This window comes from Bubalus kerabau, unplaced genomic scaffold (assembly GCF_029407905.1).
Source record: "Bubalus kerabau isolate K-KA32 ecotype Philippines breed swamp buffalo unplaced genomic scaffold, PCC_UOA_SB_1v2 scaffold_40, whole genome shotgun sequence".
Lineage (NCBI taxonomy): Eukaryota > Metazoa > Chordata > Mammalia > Artiodactyla > Bovidae > Bubalus > Bubalus kerabau.
The window spans coordinates 3,058,965-3,068,581 of record NW_026577894.1 but is presented as its reverse complement, the minus strand read 5'-3'; the positions used below and the strand labels follow the sequence as shown (position 1 = coordinate 3,068,581).

The 9,617-nt window shown below is 48.3% G+C and overlaps 2 long non-coding RNA genes across 2 annotated transcripts; one reads left to right on the top strand and one right to left on the bottom strand.

Moving 5' to 3' along the window:
- Window positions 1–1,485: 1,485 nt before the first annotated feature.
- LOC129640762 (uncharacterized) lies at window positions 1,486–3,936 on the bottom strand. Its single transcript, XR_008708968.1, has 2 exons — window positions 3,696–3,936; window positions 1,486–2,655 (listed from the first exon to the last, which is right to left on the bottom strand). It is a non-coding gene; the product is annotated as an uncharacterized LOC129640762 (long non-coding RNA).
- Window positions 3,937–3,953: 17 nt separating this feature from the next.
- On the top strand, window positions 3,954–7,629 carry LOC129640763 (uncharacterized). Its single transcript, XR_008708969.1, has 3 exons — window positions 3,954–4,273; window positions 5,066–5,142; window positions 7,465–7,629. It is a non-coding gene; the product is annotated as an uncharacterized LOC129640763 (long non-coding RNA).
- Window positions 7,630–9,617: the final 1,988 nt, after the last annotated feature.

Sequence of the window (9,617 nt, the reverse complement as noted above, 5' to 3'; positions counted from 1 at the left end):
CCTCTTGCACTGTTGGTAGACATGTAAATGGATACAGCCACTATGGAGAGGGAATGTAGGTTTCTTTAAAAAGTAGGAATAAAGCTACCATATGATGCAACAATCCCCTACTGGCCATATAGCCGGAGAAAACCATACCTCTAGAAAGACACATGCACCCCAATGTCCACTGCAGCACTATTTAAAATAGCCAGGGCATGGAAGCAACCTAATATCTATCAAGAGAACAATGTATAAAGAAGTCGTGGAACATATACACAATGGAATATTACTCAGCCACGAAAAGGAACAATACGAGTCAGTTTAACTGAGGTAGATGAACCTAGAAACTGTGATACAGAGTGAAGTAAGTCAGAAAGAGAAAAACAAATATAGTATACGAATGCATACACATGGAATCTTGTAAAATGGTACTGGTGAATATTTGAAGGGCAGAAATAGATACACAGATGTAGAGGAAGGACTTGTGAACTCAGCTGGAGAAGGAGAGGGTGGGATGAATTGAGAGAGTAGCACTGAAACATCACCTACTACCATATGTAAAATAGCTAGCTAGTGGGAAGTTGCTATATAACATGGGGAGCCCAGCATTGTCCTCTGTGACGACCTAGAGGGTGGGATGGCGGGAAGTGGGAGGCAGGCTCACCAAAGAGTGGATAATATACTTATGGCCTATTCGTGTTGTTGTATGAGGAAAACAAACCAAACAATGTAAAGCAGTTATCCTTCAATTAAAAATTAATAAATACAACCTGAAAACTATCCTTCAACACTTTTGTACTGTCGTCTAAAGCTATATGGGATCATCGTCTATTCCTAGCTATTTTTCCACTATAAGTGCTTATAAATGTCATTAAAGGTTTTGAAAATATGATTTTAATAGCTACACAGTATTGCTTAATATCTCACACATAAATAATAACATTTCAGTCTCAACATAGAAACATAATACCAAAAAAGGTTTCCATTTTAAACTAAAGCTTGCATTTTAATTCAGTTCAGTGAGAATTCCTCTGAAGGCCTAAAATTCTTATGAAAAGTACATTATGTGGAGTCCTTCTTGCTTTCATCTGTTATGCCGTATCCTCATTTACTTCTAAGGACTCTTGGACTTTTGACATTTTTGCCTGAGGCTGTAATTTTTGACTGAGATAAAATCTTAAATTTAGATATTAAGAATGTCAAGAAGCACTCTTGTAAGTGTGAGTCACTCAGTCATGTCCAGTTATTCGTGACCCATGGACTGTAGCCCACCAGGTCCTCTGTCCACAGAATTTTCCAGGCAAGAATATTGGAGTGTGTAGCCATTCCTTTCTCAAGGGGCTCTTCCTGACCCAGGGGTCAAACCCTGGTCTCCCGCATTGCAGGCAGATTCTTTACCATATGAACCACCAGAGAACCCTGACCCGGGTGTACACGGATGTAAAAATCCTCAAAAGAATATTAGCAAACCAAATTGAAGACACATTAAAAAGAATCATACACTATGATCAAATGGAATTTATTCTGTGCCTGCAAGCATGATTTAGTATTTGCACATCAATCACTGTGATACACAATATGAGCAAAATTAAGAATGAAATCATGTGATCTTCTCAATAATTGCAGAAAAAGCTTTCAACAAAGTGTAACATCAATTTTGGTACAATCTCTCAATACAGTGGTTAAACATGGAACATCCTAAAGGGTATATAAGACAAGCCCACAGCTAACATCCAAGTCAGTGGTAAAGAGGTGAAAGATTTTCCTAAAAGATCAGGAATAGTACAAGGATGCCCACTCTCACCAATCTTGTTCAACATAGTAGTGGAAGTGTCCTACCCAGAATAACTAGGCAAGAAAAGGAAATAAAAGCATCCCCATTGGAACAAATGAAGTTACACTGCCACTATTCGATTATGACAGAATTTATATGAAACCATAAAAACTCCACCAAGTAACAAGTATTAAAACTAATAAACTCAGCAATGTAGCAGGATATGAGCCATCAGAGAGAGAACAGAACAGTACCATATACAAATGCATCAAAAAAAAAAACAACATGAAATAAATTTTACCGATGAGTAGAAACACCTGTACAATCACAGGCTCCAAGACATAGAGTCTGGATTCAAATCCCACCTTACACTGACCTGCAGAGTGACCCAGGGCAAATCACACAATGATCTGAGGCTCAACATATTCAACTGTAAAATGGACACAAACCCAGTATCTCCTCCCAGGGCTGTGAAACTCCAAGGAAATGCTTATTTAGGCCCGGGCATTGGAGTGTATCCGGGAGCCTCTCCTTGTATGAAACTCCTCTAGAACTGGGCTCTTCTGATCCTGTGGGTGAGGGTCAAGTGTAGAGCCTGGGAGCCAAATGGGACTGGACAATGATGAGGACAAAAAAATATACTAGTTCTGTGTCAGGGAGGGAAGCCACCTCCTTTCCAGATCTCAGAGTGGGGCCTGCACCGAAGGCCCGGGGGATGTACAATCAGATGTGAACCCCGAACCGCCCCCCCCCCACCCCCAGCAGGGATGGAGCCTTCCTGGCAAGAACCTTCTCTCTGGTCCGGGCTTCAGTGTGATGTGGTGCTGCTCCCTGAGTTCTCCAGGTCTCCACCAGGCAAAGAGCTCTTGGGACTTGGAGGTCTATTAAACCACAGGTGCCTGAGAGTCAGAATGACACAAGGGCTAACAACATTGAAAATTAGCTATATTTAAAAAAATGACAGAAGTACAGACAGGGCAGGGTATGAGAAGCAGAAGGATTGACTACCTCGCGAGCCTTTAGCAGAAATATCTCCACACCAGCTCAGCAGAGCCCACAGGAGGAAAATATAATGGAAAAGCAGGCTATGGGTATATCTCTACACTGCTGGACCCAGGGACCCAAGTCCCAATCCACCAACATCATTTTGCATATCCAGACAGCAAGAGGGAGAAACACAGACCTTGCCTTAGGAAGTCTCAGCCAGACTTAATATTGGGGTTGCTGAGCATGGTTACATGGTCACTAGGGTCACCCAGTCCCTCCTCTCTGCTCACATCCTCTGTCCTCACAGAAACATACATGGTTCACTACAGAGAACCCTCTGAGGGTACTTGTGTATACTAGAAACAGGCAATGGTGAAGTGTGAAGAGAAGACACAGAAACGGAAACATGCTTCTGGGGTGCTGTACAAATTTCCAAAGATCTGAAGTTCTTGATACTTGGCATTTTTAAAAGAAGCTTCTTAATGTGTAAACGCAGAAAGGATATTTCCAGGAGAAAGGACAAAGGAATCATCCCATTGGGACAATTTGGTGTCCATGTGGGAAAGTAAGTTGGATCCCTACCTCAAAAGACAGCACCAAATCAATTAGACACATAGTAAAAACCAACAATTGAAGGAAAAACTTGACAAAATTTCGAACCATTTTTGATGAGGGAATATCTTTTCTTTAAATTGAGGTATTGTTGATTTACAATTTGTTTAAGGTTTACAGCAAAGTGATTCAGTGATTCAGCCTCTCAGGTACTTCCTTGGACAAAATTCATTCCCTTTGGGAGGCCCCTAGGCCATGCCCTCTACTCAGAACAGCTAAGAATCCTGAATAGGCAAAGCAGCATGTCGTGGTGCTCAGTGAGGGTTTTTAGACTGAATAAACTATTCTAACACGATACAAGGAACAAGCCCAGAGTTTAAGAGAGGATCTCCAAACCTACCTTCCAAAAGGAGGTCTTGCTCCCTTGAATGTCAGTGCGTGAAACAGCGCTTGGGAAGGGAAAAGGTGTGTCATGAATATTTGGTCTGCAGAGGAGACAAAGTGGTGTGTAGAGATGATGTGCAGGCATGTCCCAGGACACTGAACACACGGACAGAGTGACCGGACTCTCAGCCCTGCTCTGGGGGCATTGCACTCTCTCCATCCCTGACAGAGCGTGAGCAGCTCACACGTGTCTTGGCGAGTATGGTCACATGACCTGGACCTGGCCAATCAGTGTGCTCCATCCCTGGGCACCATGATTGGCACTGACCAATCGGGACCCAGGACCAGGCCTCAAACTGGATTCAAAGGAAGAGGAGGGCTGGCTCTGCCGGAAGGGGTGGGGGCCTGTGAGGTCAGGCTGCAGCAGTGGGATGGGGTGTGAGTTCACCCGGGGCAGTTGGTGACCTTCTTGCGCCCGTTAGGGCAGAGCCGCTGGCCTGAGAAGGAGGGCGCTGCTGAGCCCAGGGGTTGAGAGCGCCGGTTCCTGCTGTGGTCCCGGGGCTCCACCTGAGACCGGAGGGAAGCCGTCTGCCCGTGAGTCCTCTCCTGCTTGACTGTCAGCTTGTTTGGGCTGCGCTGGGTTTTCTGTCCAGCTGGCTACGTGAAGACCCTGGAAATGCACCTGTGTGGGTTTTGGCTGGCTTCAGGGAAGAAATGCCAGATGACACTGGGAGACTCCAGTTTAATCCGGATTCAGGTCATATCTCTTGAAAGTGAAGTGAAAGTCCCTCAGTCGTGCCCACCTCTTGGCGACCCTGTGGGCTATACAGTCCATGGAATTCTGCAGGCCAGAATACTGGAGTGGGTAGCCTTTCCCTTCTCCAGGGGATCTTCCCAGTCCAGGGATTGAACCCAGGTTTCCCGCATTGCAGGCAGATTCTTTACCAGCTGAGCCACAAGAGAAGCCCAAGAATACTGCAGTGGGTAGTCTGTCCCTTGTGTAGCGGATCAGCATTCCCGACCCAGGAATCAAACCGGGGTCTCATGCATGGCAGGAGAATCCTTTACCAGCTGAGCTATCAGGGAAGCCCAGTATCTCTTAAGGCCAGCTATTCATTGTAGTATCAACCATATTAGTCTTCATGGGATTAAGGTAGCAACCTGCTAAGGTAGCAATCGATGTCCTTTTTCTAGAGGACAAAACTGGGGCTCAGAGAAGGGGGTAACACAGCTAGAGCAAGGAAGTGTGTACCTAGACAAAACCCCCCGATCCTGCTGTTAGAACTCAGGGAAGCCATACGGTGGCTTGTCCATGTGACGGGGGCTAAGACACCCAGCCCACACCGGATACTGTGGGGACCTGACTTGGTAACTGCCTTCTCGCAGCTCTGAGACTCAAAAAAGCGATTTTCACTGGAGAGAGGAAGGATACGTCCCTCCATCCAACCCACCACATCCTCCAGGTACTCCCACACCCTGCCCCCTTTCTCTTTCTTTGTGAGGGAATAAGCGTCACGCTCATGTGACCACATTGGCTGTCCACTGTTCACGAGCTACCACCTGGAGCTGCTACCGGAGAGGCCAAGAGCCTTTGCCCCCGAGTACCCCTCTTTCCTTTGCACCGTGGGGGCCCTTCTCGACACCTGCACACCAGAGGCCGTTTCTGAGGCATGCAGGGACCCTCCTTCAGTTTGCAACAGACTGCATCCATCACTGTCCTTTCAATGCTTCCCTTGACACTCAGCTCCTGAGCTCCTTTGTCTGCATTGCGACCCACCTGGCTGCCACGGGAGGGACAGAGCTGACCATGAATCCAAAGCTCAGATCTGACAGGCAGGAATCTGTGTATAAAGGGCCTGATTAATCATGCCGTAGAGGCTGTAGTGGGCTCCAAGGATCCGTAAGTAGGACTTGGGCCAAAGTGATTCCACAGCTGTTTTAATGCCTGGGGAGGGTCTGGCTGTAGTGGGGGTGGGGTGAGTCTCCTGAGGTTCTGAAGGCCCACTGTGTGCAGATTCATGGCACATAGAGAAGAGAAGGCGGAGTCCTTCCCTGGAGGTGGTCCAAGCTCATGGATGAGCCAGACAGGCAGGCAGGGCACGAAAGCACCTGAGCTGCCATTATGAGTGAATGGTGTGGGGGCAGAGGAAGAGAACCAGGTCTGCTCGCTTATTGGCGCCCAGGGCAGGTTGTCCCCAGACTAAACACTTATTATGGTGATGACCGTCACTGCTGTCTGCAAAGGGTTTACATTGGTGTGTGTCTTCATCGAGTGGTCAGGCCTTCTCTAAGCTACACTGGCCATGGGCATTGCCTCTCCTTGGAACTTGACATGATTCGTCTCTTCCTTATGGAACATTCATTTCTAAGAGGGTTTTTGGGCCACAAGGATGTTGGGTTTTTCTCTAGCTTTGTCTCATGAGGAACGCTTTTCCACTCGTTGATGTGGTTTGTTTTCCCAGCTCTCTTTCTTGCTTTATTTTGTCAATTTGTTTCTGCCAGAGGAAGAGCTCAGAATTTGCCTCTGGCTGATATGTGACACTTACAACAGCGACACCCACCTGGGTATTATGACCACATTTGCCGAAAGGGCTTTGTTTTGCAGAAGACATCTTGAAAGTACCTACACTGTCCTTTCAGATTCCCAAAGGCTATTTGAAATGAAAGAAAAACAAGAATTCTCAAGTTTAGTCTTACAATATGTGGGGAGTCAGAAAAATCCCCTGGAGAAGGGAAACACCACCCACTCCAGTATTCTGGCCTAGAGAATTCCATGGAGTGCCTACTCCGTGGGGTCACAAAGAATCAGACAAAATCTGATGACTAATCAACAACACCGAAGCTTCACCATTTGTCAGAGATAACAACAGTATTTACACGACCGTGTGCATGTTCAGTGGCTCATACGTGTCAAACTCTTTGCAGCCCTGTAGCCCCTAAGATCCTCTCTCTGTGGAATTTTTCAGGCAAGAATACTGAAATGGGTTGCCATTTCCTCCTCCAGGGGATCTTCCCAACCCAGGAATTGAACCCAGGTCTCCTGCATCTCCTACATTGGCTGTCGGGTTCTTTTCTGCTGAACCACCTGGGAAACAAGTCATTACATCACTGGGTTATCCTAAAGTACTTAACTTGGAGTCTGGCACTGGGGAAGTTCTCACTGGTGATGTGAATATTCAGTCATATATCATTATTGCTCATATGATAATGAAATGGCCATGCTCATAAAGGAGAAAGAAGAGCCTTTCCAAGTCCAATTAAATCCTTTGCCACACATATGTTTTTAAAAACTTCTTGACTTTGAAATGAACATCAAACATAAAGACATTGGTTATGGCCTCCAGAAAAGATTGAGCTGTACCAATAAGTGACGAGGATTCTTCTCCCAGTTCCAAAATGCATGCGTTGTTTCCCGGGCACCACCGAGCACTTCTCCGGTGGGCTCAGAGAGGCTGAGTCACTCACCAGAGACCACACAGCAGCAGACCAGGACTCCGACCCAGGTCGCTGAAACCACGGCTCCCTCCTGTGCCCATCTGACCTGCCCCTTGAGGGCAGCAGGAAGATCTGGGCTCCCCTGGCCTGAGCCCCTGGGCCTGCCTCCCCTCGTCCGCGCTGGGATGTGTCCATTCCCAAATCATGCACTGTGTCCCCCAGCCCTGGGCCGTCATGTCAGGCTCCAGGCTCCCTGCAGGTGAGCCCCACGCCCACCAGCACACCTCCGAGCCCTGCCCATCTGGTCTCTGTGCCCGAGTGTCCTGATCCTAACTGTTTTCTTGAGGCAGCCCCAGGACTGGGCCCTGCTTCCTCGAAGCTCCCTTCACCAAGCCCAGTGAGGCTCTGCCCTGTGGCTTCATGACAAGTATGTTGGGCTGAGTGGTGGCTCCGAAAGCCATCCATCCTTCTGCAGCCTCCAGAGGTGGCCTTATTCCGATGAAAGGTCTCGGCAGATGGAAGTAAGTTCCTGACCCCTGCACCAGATCACCCGGGATGCATGTGGACCCTAAATCCAACGACAGGTGTCCTTGGAAGAAAAGAGGGGGTGATCTGAGGCACAGAGCCACCCAGGGGAGAAGGTTTGTGCAGATGGACGCAGAGGTCGGGGTGATGTGGCCAGAAGCCCAGGGAGGCCTGGCGTCCCCCAAGGACTGGACCAGGCCAGAGGGACCCTCCTCTGGAGCCTCTGGAGGGAGCTCAGCCCTGCCCACACCTTGATCACAGGTTTCTGACTCCAGAACTGGGGGGGGGGGGGAATGAATTTGTGTTAAAGCTGTCCAGTCTGTGGCCAGTGGCTGCAGCCACCCCTGGACACCGAGAGTGAACTTGCTGGCTCCAAGGTGAGAACAGTGGCAGGACCCACCCCCTACCCCCCAACCCCAACACACAATCTTGTCATGAGGTTAAATGAGTTCATACACACAGATGGCTGAATCAGGGACTGACACTTGGATCTCAGCCCGCTTCACTTCCTCCTCCTCGTCACCATCACCGTCATTGTGAGGGGCCCTCATCCACTCATTCAGTGGACATACAAGGGCCTGATGTGGGCAGCGAGGCCAGCGAGCTGGGAGGCTCCGCACAGGACTCACCCTGTCTGCTGGGGCCGCATGGACGAGGCTTGTGCGGTGACACGGAGGCCCCGGGAGAGGCTGGATCCTCCGGTCGTGGGAGGCATGGGCGCCTCAGCATCAGAGGTGGAGGGTTGAGCTGGGTTCATCCTGGGGGGGTGCAGCCCTTCACTCAAAGTGAGGGAAGAACCCCATTTGGCACCCAGTGTCCGGTAGCCTCCCCTTGCCATGGCAGGCTGCGGGCAGAGCCATGGATGACCAGGAGTCTGCATCTCACTAGGAGCCGAGGCTGGCACTGAGGGAATCCTCAGTGAGGATTTTTTTTAAAAAAACCATCCTAAGTGACTTCAGCTCCATTGCTTTTTGCCAAAAACCTGCAATGATCCCAAGAGCTTTGTACACTCCAAGGGTGGTGACTGGACGTGGAGCCCAGCACAGACCCAAGTCAGTCCTGCCCTGAGTCCCACGGGCCGGCCACACCCTCCCCTTTCCTTGGCCTGGCTTTCTTCTGCCAGGACCCCCAGAATGGTGGAAAGGCAAGTGTGGCCTCAAGCTGAGGGGCCCAGCCTGGGCTCCAAGCCCCTGGGGGTCCCCTTGGGACGTCTGGTGGACCTAGTTCCCCCTGCCGTGGGGCAGCTCTCTCGCGGGGACTGTCGTGTTTCTTTGCTTTCTGCTGTGATGGGGCACCCCAGTTATCTCGGGGCGATGGGAAGTCTGTTGGTGTTACATGCTCCTGCCTTAGATGGGGAAACGTTATTGCTGCATTGACACTGCTCACTCGATACTGGGAATCGGTTAAACACAAATGGCAAGGGGAACAGAGCAAAACAGAAAAAGAAAAATAGAGAGTTGCTGGGTTGCTTCAGGGCTCACCTGTGATTAAGAGTGTGTACAGCCTGCACGTGAACCTGCGTTCCCACACCTGCCAACTACCAGGTGCCAGGCCCTGATTTTAGACCCCCAGCTTCACTAAGGAGTCATTGACAGATACAGTTTATGTGTATTTAAAGTCTACATTGTGATGACTTGATGCCCACAGATGTCATGGAATGATTGCCTTACATACGCATCACCTCACACGGTTAACTCTGTGTGTGTGTGTCTTTATGTTGTTCTTATAATCCGTGAACACAATATAGATAGCTCTCCATTTTTTAAGATCTTCTTTAATTTATCTTAGAAGTTTATAGTTTGCTGTATGTCTTACAAATGTTTAATTAGATATCTTGATATTTTCAGTGCCATTATAAATTCCTAATAGATACAGAATTTACTTTTCTATATTCACTTGGTAAATCCATATATTTCAAATCATTCTAATTGTATTTATTTATGTATACACAATTATGTCTGCAAATAAGTTCTTTTTT